Source organism: Typopeltis vanoorti, chromosome 15, assembly GCF_054136105.1.
Source record: "Typopeltis vanoorti isolate ZY-2024b chromosome 15, IOZ_Tvanoo_1.0, whole genome shotgun sequence".
Classification (NCBI taxonomy): domain Eukaryota; kingdom Metazoa; phylum Arthropoda; class Arachnida; order Uropygi; family Thelyphonidae; genus Typopeltis; species Typopeltis vanoorti.
In genome coordinates, this window is record NC_143563.1 from 96,528,945 (window position 1) to 96,543,299 (window position 14,355).

The 14,355-nt window shown below is 31.1% G+C and overlaps 1 protein-coding gene and 1 long non-coding RNA gene across 2 annotated transcripts in view; one reads left to right on the forward strand and one right to left on the reverse strand.

Annotated features, from left to right (window-relative positions):
• Window positions 1-5,963, reverse strand: part of LOC150099007 (uncharacterized) — a 53,186-nt gene extending 47,223 nt beyond the window's left edge. The window contains exon 1 of the long non-coding RNA XR_016549550.1: window positions 5,859-5,963. This is a non-coding gene — a long non-coding RNA (uncharacterized LOC150099007). The remainder of the gene's footprint in view (window positions 1-5,858) is intronic.
• LOC150099008 (uncharacterized) overlaps window positions 1-14,355 on the forward strand; it is a 105,800-nt gene that overhangs the window by 7,959 nt on the left and 83,486 nt on the right. The window lies entirely within an intron of this gene.

Genomic DNA, 14,355 nt, shown 5'->3' on the forward strand with positions numbered 1-14,355 from the left:
TTATTAGTTCTCTTTATACCGTTCGTTGGTTCCTTGCTCATTTTAGCAAAACCAGCAATAGTTGCAACTAACAATTGCAGCCAAGTGAAGATCGCCTAGATAATCATTGCTTTTAATCAAAGAAAATAGAAGAGCAACAACTATTTATCCTGATTGTACTAATTTTTAACTACGATTTATATCGTTTTTTACTGCTCTGTTTTTTTTAATATCATTTTGTGGAGCTTTTTCATCAACTGAAATAAATAACATCGAGAAAGAGAACCGATAAGAAGGAAACGAACCGGAAAAAAGTGAAATACTTTTTTTTTTTTTTTTTTTGTTATGCCTAACAATGACTTCAAAATACCAGAAGATTTCAATTTGATATAAAACTTGAAAAATAATAAATCAGACAAACAATGTCCGCTGTTGGAAATTACATATATTAAATATATATATTCTTGAGCAGAGTTCGTGTCTGCCCAAGAATACACATATACATATATACAAATACATAGTTTTCATAGCTAAGTTAATAGTATACATTTATTTAAATGCATACGGGTAAGTATACGTTTATCATAATCAAATTGTCATCAAATTTCTGATAAGTATCCTCGGGAAGGGGGGGGGGTGTACAGGATTCCTACCACAGTTTCCCTCCAAATTAATCTGTTATCTATCAAGATTTAAGTATTATCAGATCTTATATTTTTGTCTTTTAAGGCACTTTTTTACCTTATCAATCCACTTTGATCTCGTCCTCCACTGGGTCTTTTTCCTGCTATCACGGCAAGAAATGCTTGTTTTGCTAACATTTTGTCTCCCATTCTGAGCCTCATATTAACCATTTAAATCGTCACACATTGTAATAGTATTATTTAGTTCATTTTGTAATTATTTTTATTTTTGTTCAAAAAATGTATATAACTACAAAGCACTATATATATATATATATATATATATATATATATATATATATATATTTTTTTTTTTTTTTTTATTCTAAGCTGGAATATTATTAGGTTGCTGCATTCATAAACTCAGAAGTTCAGTAACCGAGTTCGTCAGAATGTATTGCATATTCTGCATGCGTTTCTGACGCTCAAATAAAGAACCCCTTCATTCATATTGACTTGTCAGTTCTGTGTTTAGCCAGAAGAGAAATCGTGCCTTCACCTTCATCTGCGTTTCTACACCCTCCTTGTCATGTCACGTGACTCGCCGTGTTTCATACTAAACAGAGAAATGTTATTTCCCAATCTGATTGGTAAACTCGGCCTTACGCCTTTCCCCTCCCGCCATAGAAATGCTAAACAGGGGGGTGGTCGTTTGACTGCGTTCTCTGAATATTAGACGAGCATTGCAGGGAATTATGGGGGGAGAGAGATCCATAGGGGAGATTGAGTTTGAGAATTTCTAAACTTACTCCTAATTTTTCACACACATATACACGGAAGATAGAGTATATGAATAACGGGGAAGGGGGGGGGGGAAATACTGAGAATTTTTCTCTACTAATATAATAATCATAGAAATAAGAGAGAATCTATTAATTTGTTATAAAGTGAAATGAAAGCATAATGAAAGTGCAAAATGGACGAGTATCCATTAAAACAATATTCCCTGTTTTAATTCTGAATCTGGGCTTCTATTAAAGGTAGTAAACATCATTGTTGTGAAATTCTACTACATTGTTGTCGATTGCCCCAATTGGATGAATTCACTCCACCAACAATTGAGAGGCTTCATTCTTATTTGTATGGTGTTGTCATTTTGTTATCGCAACAATTGATATTTAAACAGGTTTTGCTTATTCACTGTTGATTTGGTTTATTTACTGTATTTACTCATTTGTAATACGGTGCTCTAAAATCTGAACTGTTTTGCTTAATTTTCAGAATCAAAATGGTCCGATTTAAATAAAAAAATTGAGCTGCTCGACAAAGTTTAGTAAATGATTGAGAGAATTGCAAATTTATTAAATTTCACCTAACCAGAGCGGGGTTGTTATAATTATATTTAACGAAATGCACTTAAAAATAGCGCCAATATTTCTAATCAGTGAAAAGTATTTTTTTAACAGAAACCTTTTGAAGGCATGAAAATGTTAAAACCTTTCAAACCTTGTCAATAAAAAAATAAATTAAAGTGAATTAAATAAAAATGGGGGTGGGGGGTGATCAAAGTTTTAAACGCCAATATTAGAATATGAATATATATTTCCTTGACCTCAACTACTTCACACCTGAATGTATTTTGACGTCATCCGTATGCTGCATGTTGCAAATAACTTTCCTTATGAATTTAGTTCCAAAGTGCATAAGTTCAATGTGATCAACATTGCAAGTTATATTGGTTTTGAGTTTTTTTTTTTTCCCATTGAGATTTAAACAAACACAATTTAACTCTTTATCTCTAGATTCTATAAAGTGAAGATAGTCAAGCATAAACTAATAATGTATATTAAATTTAAAAGCAAATTTAGTAATATTATTGATGTTATTATTAGTTATACATGTCTTATTTTAATCAATTAAGAAAAAAATCTTAAAAAATTTATTTTCCAATATTTTTTTCTTATACTTCAAATACAATTTCTGTATAACAAGCAATCTTTCTCGTTTTCAAATAATAATGGGTAATTAGGTGATGGCCATTACGATATCTAGCAGTTTCTCATGTTGACACCTATACATTCATTTATAACAAAAACAACTTTAAAGATGTCAAAACCGTGTAGGATTGAGGTGACCTTTTAATCAACGTTATCTACACGATAGTGAGCTGTACAGAATTTTAATCGTACCGGAGCATAAAACACATAATAATTATTGCAAATTAATGTGTCCAACACTCCTACAATTATTACTATAAACAGAGAACATGTATCAATCTTAATACATGTTCCAATTTAGTATTTATACCCATATTTATTCATGAATTTATAAAATATATATATATATGATGTGTGCACACACACACACACACACAAATTGTTTCACTATACCATACATCATTGTAAATAATTACTCTTTTGGTATGAAAATCATAATATGTTAACGATATTACACGATGTTATCTGTTTTCTGGTACTGATCACATTAATCATAAAAGTATGAAAATTATTGGAGATAATCGTAAAAATATACTCTCTCTCGTGTGTGTGTGTGTGTACTGTGTGTGAATATATATATGGTTACCATAAAAATCCTACATTTCAATGACGTCACTTAGAGCTTAGTTTCATATGTACGGACAGACAGATACCAAGAGTGTAATAAATCATTACTCATATTCCGAAATGTACCTAAAAACTAAGACTTTCATCATTTCCCCCTTTCTATTTACTCAACGCTTCCTTATTTATTTATTTTTCATCATTTCTGTGTTAATTAACTCACTTTGGAAATGCACCTACAACATTTAACAAACTGTCGGCATTTCAAAGAAAGAAAAAAAAAAAAAGAAGAAGAACACCCATTACATCTTAAACAATAGCAATGAACCCTGCGAAGATGATACAGTCATTAATGGAAGCTGATAACTTGTAGTCACCACTCCATTACCTGAAAATTGGATTGGCCTGTTCTCTTTAATGGCTTTTCACTCATGAATTAGGCCTTTTTATTGCGATTCTCATTAGGCCATTAGATAGACGTTCTTTTATCACCTCAAAGTACACATTCCTTGAACGAAATGTGAAATGAAATTAATGTTCACGATTTGTACAAAGGTTGATAATGTACTCAAGGCGAAAGGCAATCGAATATGTATTTATTTTAGAATACATATATAAACCAGTTATGATCGTAAAACTTGTCTGTCTTTTGTTTACTGATATGTAGTCTAAAAGTAAAATTAGGTCATTCGATGAATTAATTACAGATTGCCTTGAAATCTGTTATCAGCAAAAACTTCAATGTAATCTATAATCTACTAATGAAAATTCTTGCTCGTAGCCAACAGCCATTGCTGACCGCTACGGTTTTTTTTTTTTTTTTTTTTTTGCTAGATGGGTGAAGCAAGAATGCTTTTCATATTCCCCGTTATCTGTAGAAGAAAATGTATGGATGGGGTAATATAGAGCCATAAGCTCTGATCACGGCAGGAGGGAAACAGCAATACCGAGCCTCAGTTAGAACTTCATTGGCTACAGCATTGCCATCCGTTACCCTCCTTGGGCTACAGTGGGGTATACTTATCCCGACCACCACACGGGGTTCGAATAACATTTTTTTTTTTTTTTGGAAGATGGACTGAGTCCTTGACTCTTTATCCCTTCATCTGATTAAGAAAATGTGTGGATGGGGTGTTATTGAGATAAAAGCTCTAGCCATGGCGGGGTAACGGCAATAGTCGAGCCTCAGTTAAAACTTCATTGGCTGCAGCATTGCCATCCGTTACCCTGGGTGTTCAATTCTTGAATCACTTCGAATAGCAATTAAGTTAAGTTGAGAAATTTATTACAGAAATATTTCATATCGGAATAGGTGTAAAAATAATTTAATGTTTACTCTAATACATATTAGTTGCATTAAATTTCCTCCTCTAATATTCTGAATATTATTGTACCAAAGGTGTCAGATGTTTTAGAAGAATTGACATAACATTTCCAGCAGTAAAGCATAATCATTTTGTGTTTGTAATTCTTATAACTGAAATAATATTTTTTTATATAATAATTTTTATCGAAATTACCAATATTAGTGCCAACAGAAGAATAATACCAGGTATTGGTCTAGTATCCTTTTCTGTTATGTTTAAAATTAAAACAATTAAACCCATTCTCGTAATTTACAGATAGCCTGAGATTTCACGTGATATGGTAGTGTTATGAATAATAACGATTTATTACATACTGGAAATTACAAAAATAATTAAAAAAAATGACCCTGTTATGTATTCGATTTGACCACATTTAGCTATGAGATTGTTTTCACATCTAAACAAACAAAATAATCTTTTTAAATGGCGCTTTCAATGTCAGTCTTTAGTTACTATGATTGTTCTGCAAGATACTCCCTGACCTGCAAGAATATTCATATTTTCAAGGTTTACAAAACAAGAGGAAAAAAGATATGCCGATGTTTAACAAGAGATTAAAGTCGATCTGAAATCTGACCAAGTTGTTCCTCGTTATAAATTTAAAAGCTATCACTTGTCCAAAGTTTAGTATGTATACCTTGCTTACATTCTTCTCGTATAGCAAAAAAGGTGAAAAGTTCGCCATGAAGTATCAAGAGAGAGAAAGCCGTATACAGACACAGTTGATCTTCATGCCTTACGCGTCATATTTTGTGGCAACTTGTAAGTGGAGCATCTACAATGTAGCAACTTAAAGAGTGTCACCTATCCATGCTAACTGTTCATATCAACCAATAAAACAAATAAACTTAGCTGTTCCTAACCAAGTCACAGCAGGGAGGATTGACATGGTTTTCATCTAATCTGTCACTTGTTCGATCCCATGACTAAGGAATTTATAAACACTCCCCAAGCATTCGTCCTAAGCTATTATGCACCGTAACTTGAATAGTCATGTCCTAACTGTTCACGAAATTCGTACTAACCTCCAATTTCTTCTCTCAACAAGCAGAAAATTCGGGATTATTGCAAGGAATTCAACTTACTGGATTCAGATAAGTACGTTCGATGTATTTCTGAATTCTTGTGATATTTAACGTTTTAATTTTTCTGCTATTTAAAAAGCTGAGTTTCAGATATAATATAAACCTTTATACGTTATGTTATGAAAAATCAGTTACAAAAATGCCTTTTCTGAAAGTTGTTCTAAATATCGAATATTAAGCCTGAGTCTGTATCATTAATTAGATATAAATAATTACTATTAGATATTTCTGAAAAAGTATTACCTGTTTGAAAACTCAGAATCAAATATGGAATCCAAATCTGCTTTTTAATAAGCCCTCTGGAGATGAAAATTTCCAGAGATATTCATCTTTCTCGTCTCGGCATCCCTACATATTTTTGAAAAAAAAAAAGTCTTAAAATGGCTAGTTTAGATGTATTAATATTCCTTGTGAAAGACACGATTATTGATTATCTACATCATATATCTATCTACAAAATATCTACATCATATATAATCAAAATATCATATATCTACATCATATATATATATATATATAATCAAAAGTTATATAATCAAAAGTTACCGAAAATTACCCAAAATATTTTATTAAAAATATTTTATTATTAGCGAATAACAATACAAAATAAAATTCGTTTGACTTTTCAGTAAAGCTGATGTTTTTTTCTTAATGGTTTATTTTTATTTCAAAATAAAATATCATATTTAAAGATGTAAAATATTTGAATAACCGAAATACTTCAGTGCTTTTAGAAAAACTACATTATATTTAAGCAAACTTCTGAATTTCTGACTTTTCATAAAATATATTTCATATAATTATTTAATATCACAACAAAAATAATATTTGGGCGAAAAATTTTAATATTTGCCAGCAGATGGCGCGACAGTAAATCCTTGTCAAAACTATTATTTTTATGGCTTTGGTATTATTCATAATCACTACCAAAGTGCTCGCAGACAGCTCAGCTGCTTCGAAAATAATATCTAATAAATCAATATAATATAGTACTTTCTTTTCATAGCAATTAGTGCATGTCGGTGAATAAGCTATCAGAACTACCTGAGCTCGTAGAAATAGATTTAACATTAAATAATGCTTAATAATTTTAACAATCATTAAAGGGTGTTTACTTTTATTTCTATTGTCTAGACTAATGATTAACCACCACCACCCTTAGATCATGATCCACTAATATAACATTAAGGAAAGTTAAGGAAACTAAATGATTAATTAAATAAAAATATACAATTATAAATTACTTTTTTATTTTTTAAATAGTAATAGATTAATAAGTACACCTTTAATTTTTATTTATTTTATTGCATGAAATAGATTTTAACCATTAGGAGATAGAATTTTCATTTTGAATTATTTAAATTTAAAAAGAAAAACACTTTATTTTCACTATCACAAATGCTTTTATTTATTTATTGGTTACTGAATGGATCTGCAAGATAAGTACCGATAGTTTATTTAATCTTACACCGCAAAGATATCAAATTTATTTAATTTTAAATTAAAAAAAAAAAAAAGGATGCTTCACCCCAGAGTATTTCTACTGTGAGGAATAAGATGACATTGGATAGGGTTTCATATTCTTTCTCTCTTCCGTTTTTATTAAGAACAGCGAATAGCTACACACAAATTACCTTAATAACAGCTGAGTTGAATATCATGACATTACAAATAGCTTTTCTTTGTTAAAAGGAAACGAGAGAATCTGGATTTTCTTTTCCGCTGATGAGTAGCTAGAAGAGGAACAAAGTTACAGTATATCGCAAAGAATAGGAGAATCTTTTTTTAAGATATTTTTGCCGGTATTAAATCAAACGTTGGGTTGAAGCACAAGCAGAAGTGTCTTATTCAACCAGTCCCTCATGGCCCATTACTTGAAAGGTAGTACTTATAAATTCTGCCAAAAGCACTTAAAATTTGTTAACAGGTTATTCAAGGCGGTCATAAAAGTGAAATTTCCTGGGACATTTAGTTTTTTACCGCAAAAAGATAATGGACTCTCTTCTAACACTTAGCTGGCTATAATTGCCTTAAAGTCCTCTTTTTCATATTGGTATGAGTTCGACAGAAAGTAAGGAACTCTGCACAGAAACTTAGTAAATTTTTGAAGTCAATCACTCGACTGTTTTTTTTTTCTTTTTTGTTTTTAGGACTCTTTTACTTCTTAATAGCCTTGATATTCACTTCTTATGCGTCATTAAAATTAACGCTATTTGTTACGAAGAAGATATTTCTCTTTTTGTACCACTTATATTTCAAATGCTTTCTTAATTTCTCTCTCAAGGTAATCAACGTTGATTTTCCAGAATAAAACTAAAAATGAAAATTTCGCAATTATTTTATTTTTTTCCCCCCGTTTATAAAAAGAAATAAAAAAAAAAATTCTGTAAGGTAAAAGAAATTCAACTACGATGAAGTAGAGCAAGACAATGCAAAATCAAATAAATCAAACACTGCTCATCTTGCACGCGCGCGCGCGCGCACACACACACACACACACACACAGAGAGAGAGAGAGAGAGAGAGAGAGAGAGAGGGAGATTAAGCATAAGCTCGAGATATAAATGGTATAGAAAGAGAATCTCCTCTTAACATACACGTTGCTATTCTGACTGCAAAACATCTCTCATCTCTTAACATATATATTTATTTAGTTAACCTGTTCTCAGCTGTATCACTCTTTCTAGCAGGAAGAATCAGAGCCATCTTTTAGATGTCAGTTTTACAATTTGATGATGGGTATTATTTTAATGGAATGGTTTAGTTCAATTAATCAGTTATTTAGGATCCCATAATCTTTTTTTTTTTTTTTATGTTACTCCTGCCCATAAAAGCATGTAAACCTATGGTGTATAGTAAACTAAGAGATATTTTATATTTTCATTCTTTTTTTTTTCTAAGATAGAGAAATAAAAACACGATTTTTATGTAATTTTTACTAAAAAGAAAAATGAAAAAGGGTTTTTCCCTCTTCATCAGTAAAATGTTTACCTGTTTTAACAAAAAATAAAAAATATAAATTAAATAAAATAAAAAACACTGATCTCATAACTTTGGTTGCTTCAGCGTAATTCCAACCATTATTAAAAATATTTGTATAAATTTATTAAATTATTAAATGGACAGTTAAAGACAATGAATCAGACAGAATAAACGGAATTCCTTTAAAAATAAATACTAAACACTCAAGATAAACTCGTTTCTCTTGTTTGTTACCTTAAATGAACACTCATCCAGATGCATGTCAGTAATGTTTTATGAAAACTAACAAGAATTGGAGTAAAATAATAATAAGAAGAAAATAGTAAGATTCTAATCAAAAGAACAAATATTAGGACAGAGATGGAAATATTAAACAGACATAAAATAATTGGTGATTAGCAAAGAATTCAACTTGTAGTTTATTGTACCTCAGTGTTATAATATTTCTACCCCACTGGTTGAGCTGAAGTAAAGCAGAGACAAAGCTGTAATGTCTCGTTTATCTATTGTCTGAATAAATGCGTCACAAAGTTTAGAGGATTAAAGTCGTGTAGAGTATGTCAATATCATCTAAAAAAACTGAATAAATTATGAACTAGGCTCGTACTTGCTAAACTGCATATTGTTGCTTCGAAGTTGTCTATTATGATGGATATCGTTGATTCCTTTGTTCTACTCCAATTATTTCGATTTTTTTCCCAGAGGATTTCTGTTCAGAGTAACTTCTTTTCCTACGTATAATCCTGGATATTGTTTTACCACCTACAGAATTAAAAAAAAAAAAGAAGATTTTTTTTTAGATTCCAAAAAAACGAATAATTCCAGAAAAAATAACAAAGAGATATATAATAACAAAAAAAAAGAGATATTAAAGTAAATTTCATGATAGATGCGAGCACGCACGCACACATGCACATAAAAACTCTTTTTTTTTTTTTTAATACAAACAGTTTTATAAGTTTACACTTGGCAGAGTCTTATGACTAGCATGTAATACGATCATTTGGCCATCACTTCCTGGCTGGAACACACACACACACACACACACACACACACACACACTTGGCTAGTTTATGCATTTGCCAGTTCCGTGCATCTGTCTTCCCACTGCAAGTCCAGTCAACAATAGCAGGACCGATAACAGTGGGTCAGAGCAGGGGAGGAAGATTTATACCAGTTTTAGACATTACACGTTTTCTACTGGAGCAGTCTTCTATGTAGGGATGCTATTGTACTACGACATCGTTGACACAAATTCAAATACAGCGACTGGAACATCTAGCTCGCACACATATTACTGACTGCTTTAATTCTACGAATTGTTATTGCGAGTAATTCTACAGATTATTATTGTGAATAATTAACACAAAACTCTTCTAGCGAGAATTATTTTACGTAAAAACCACGTATTTATTTTCACAAACTTTTACCTCTTCGTCCTACTTCTAAAACTATGTTCATTGTACAGTTAAAAAATAGTAATAAAAAACAAAACTATATGGTGGCGTCCTCTGTTCGTAGGAAGGCGAACTACTCTCTCTCTCTAATTCTGTTAAAGCTTCCAAAAATATTTCTGTTCTAATATTTTTCTTTAGCATGTAATAAAATCAAAATGACTTAACGTTGTGGTTTTTATGCTGTTATGTATCCATCCCTCAGTTTAGAGGGGGTTTATAAACGTGCATAAAAAGAGCTCATAATTCATTAGTAGATGCATGATACTATTCTTCTGAATCGAATTATTGTAAACAAACATCAATCTTCTAATAGATAACATCTCATTTAAATTTCAGATCTGTGTACGATACAGATGTGTTTATGCATATATATATGCATATATATGCATATATATATATATATATATATATATATATATATATATATATATATATATATATATATATATATACCTTTTGAATATAAAATGACATTTTTAAAAACAAATGAATATTTTTGACTAAACAGTATATTGTTATTCATTCAAAAATGCTTGCATCTCAAAGATCAGTCTTATGCATTCCATTTATGAGGAGTGTTTTAAATCAAGAAAAATTAGGTCTCATACGGAGCTCTCATCTTTGGTTTAGTTATTGCAGAATCTTGTTCTCTCCCCCTTCAAAAATAACCAAACTAACTGTTGAGCGCATAGAACATACTTAAAAAACATCACTAATCCTTCTGGGGTATCTCGTATTTTGGGAACCACTGAAGTCAAACCATTATTTTGTTATGATCATTCCACTGGTGTTTTTTGAGTAGAAATATATTCCAGTACTGGATTAAGGAAATAATGTTTTATTCATCAGAATCAGGGTCACCTGACCACATACACGATTTTCAATGTGCTGACCTTTCTTGTGAAAACAAATTGCTTTCCGTCCTCTGCCAGGTCTAACTCCTAGTGATTCAGTTTCTTCAAACTTCTTAATCATAGCTCTCAGTGCTACAGCTGACATTGGACCTGTACGCAGGTTATGAAGTCTTCTAAATTCCCGAAGCGCCACTACGGCATTGCAAGGTAGGACGCATATTGAGCACAATTCGTCAGTCATTCGAATAACTGCCTGAACGTTCCCAATCCTTTTTTAAGTGGAATTGGTGGCACTGCTGTCACGTACGCACAGTAAAATTTGCATAAACCTTTTTACCTGCGTTTACTGCAAATATTTGGCTGCTTTAGGCTCCGCCAGCGCCAAAATTTCCCCTATCTGCGACTTTCGGTACTATATTTTTTTTTCGCGGAATTCATCTCCCCATGCCTTCGAAAGTCTCAATATAAAATGTGGTCTCATTCCGTGTATTAGTTTTAGCTACAGATACCTCCAAAGAGGGCAAGTTAATTTATGCCCACCCCGTACATTTCTGTCTATTTGTCATCTAAATGATCTCAGTGTCAAAACGAAATTACACTTCTATCAACGTAGATTAAACATAAGTATAATTCCATGTTGTTAGAAGTGTAATTTCCGAGTGTAAGTTTGGAACGCATGATTTTCATCGCTCGATGTGATACCACTACTTTGCTTACTGGAGACCTGAAGTGGCTTGAAAAAGCACAAAGTTTGGTGTTATCTAGAGTAGCAGTTCCAAATCATCTAACCCTTACATCATTCAAGAAACTAACATACGTTAGATTAACAGTCATTTGAGGATAGGATTGCCATAAAGTTGCAACATATATAGTTGTTGTTATTTTTTTTTTTTTTTCATTTGTACTTGTACCACAGTTAATTTCCCGGAAAACATAATATAAACATATATTAAAACAATGTGTTGAAATTAGAGAATTCGGTTCAGACTAAATATTTTTATAAATTGTCCATCACAACCTGACGAATATACAATTTTTCGAAAAGCGAGCTGGAAAAAATCTTCATGAAATAATTATTTATGAAATAATTATGAAATATTTCATTATGAAATAATTATGATTATTTTTGTTCTTTCATGACATATAATCTCGTCCCACCAAAGTGTAATATATTAGCATCATGGGACAAATGATGTATTTAACTGGAGGTTAAAGGTTAAAAAATCCGTTAACCTTGAAAATTTTTCAAGTTCCTAGTGACTAATTCGGGAAATAATGTGAAAAAAAAAAAAATTTAGATATTGTCAAACAAGACTGTAATGCAAATATTAACCATTCACCTCTAATAACACTCCAGTTTTCTCTGAGACAAATTCATGAAATAAATTCTATATGAAGGCATAGTTCATCGCAATCATTGAAAAACCTGTCTTGAACAAAAGCTGTTTCGTTAAAAGTATTACGAGTGGAGCAATTTTTTTTACTCATCTTCATAAGTAAGAGGTTGAAAAAACTTTGTTATACAGTTCATCTTTCAATAGCCACTTGTCTCTTTGTTTATGTCACTGAATATAAAGAATGTTTAAAAATCAGAAAGTTTTTCAAATAAATATTGCAACAAACTGTTTACAACTACCAAAAAATTAGTTTTCATGGGAAAACGTGCATATTTTTCCTTAAAATCCTTTATGTCCGAAGGCTTCGAAAAGTTGCCTGAATATAACGGAATGATTGTAAATATTTTATTTCTTTGGTTGAATGGCAGCGAAACAAACGAATATTAAAGGATGACACAGAATAGGAAGGTAGTCTCAAGCACAGTTTTCTCCAAATTTACAAAGGTTGCTACGAATTACCAGAAGACGTTTTTGAAATCCAGATTGATCAGGATTCTGATTTCGTTCTAGAAGAGTTTCTTTCTTCATTCACATTTCTAGAAGGTGAAATGCGATTTCTATTTCTCGACTAATTGTAAAGGAATATTTGGAAACTTGACTTCTAAAGTCATTTAAGTTTCAAATAGACTGATAAATGAAGAATGATAAATAGAATATGTAATATTTTGGCACGTTAATAAAGTCAAAAGAGTGTTCAAAGTATATGAGACTCTCCTAACCATTCATTACGTTTTTATTAGTTTGTTATACAATGACGTCGTAGATTATACAACAGTTGAACTTGAAACTTTTTCCTTCCTCCTGCACAGCAGACATTTATTTATTTTTTTATTTATAACACAGTCCTAATAATAACATTATTAATAATAACACTAACACTAAATAAATATTGCTACCGCTACTATTACTACACTAATAATAATAATAATAATAATAATACGTTAAGAATAATATTTTAGAAAAAGGCTTCAACTTGTGACTTGAAGTTAAACTGAAGATAATTGACGTCTAAATTACACTTAGAAATAGTATTAGAAACGAGAAGTTCAAGTACGTCTTAGAAAATAGCCTTATCACATATTCTAGTGGGCTAATTTACCCAATTTCTGTAAAACCATATTCCAAAAGATGTTACGCTTGCTTGGGTCCATAACTCTAAAACAACCAACAAGTCAGAGAAGCAGCAGAGAAAGTGGAAAAACTGATAGGATGGACCAATTGTTTGCTTCTTAGTTCCTCATAGTTGCCAATATCAATTCAATTGGAAATCTAGCATTTTATCTAGTCTTATATTCATATAATGTAAAAATCCCTCCCCCTCCCCAAGGCCATTAAGTACTACCTACATGACAAACAGCTTTAAACAGCTCTGGGCAAGTAACATCCAAATTTGTCCCATACACAAACATAGATGGATAAAAAAAATAAAAATAAAAAATAAAATTAAAAAAAAAAAAACTCACATTTTACTTGGAAATTATTTGCATATAAACTGCAACTAAGTTACACAAATAAACTTTTGCAACGGATATCAATGCTTTATCAATGTCTAACCATACTCCTAACTACCTTGATTGCATGAAATTAGTGTCCAATGCTATTTCTTATGATAAAATTTCTTAAGTGTAAAACACTTGGTTGGAGAACTGGTGAAACTTCTCAAGCTTTAGCCATGAATTCGAAACATCCTACAAGAATTATTCAGCTAAGAAGTCTTGAAATTCTACATGTGCTGACTTATGATTTAAATGAGCTAAAATTTCATTGGAAACTCATCAGATAACCTGGAAAGCTAATTACCACTAATAACAAATAAACATGGTTTAAAATTTAAAGAATACGATACAAAAAAAAAGGATGGAGTTGCTTGATTTTTTAAACTCTACTGTACAAATATCACATGTATTATTACGAGGTGTAATCAAAAATTTCCGTAGTGTTTACTAGATGACGCTACTGCAATTAGCACCCAGTTCAAATGAGATCGGTAATCTCATTTGGATAATGTCAAACAGTTTTGACACATATCAGAATATGCGGGGGGGGGTAG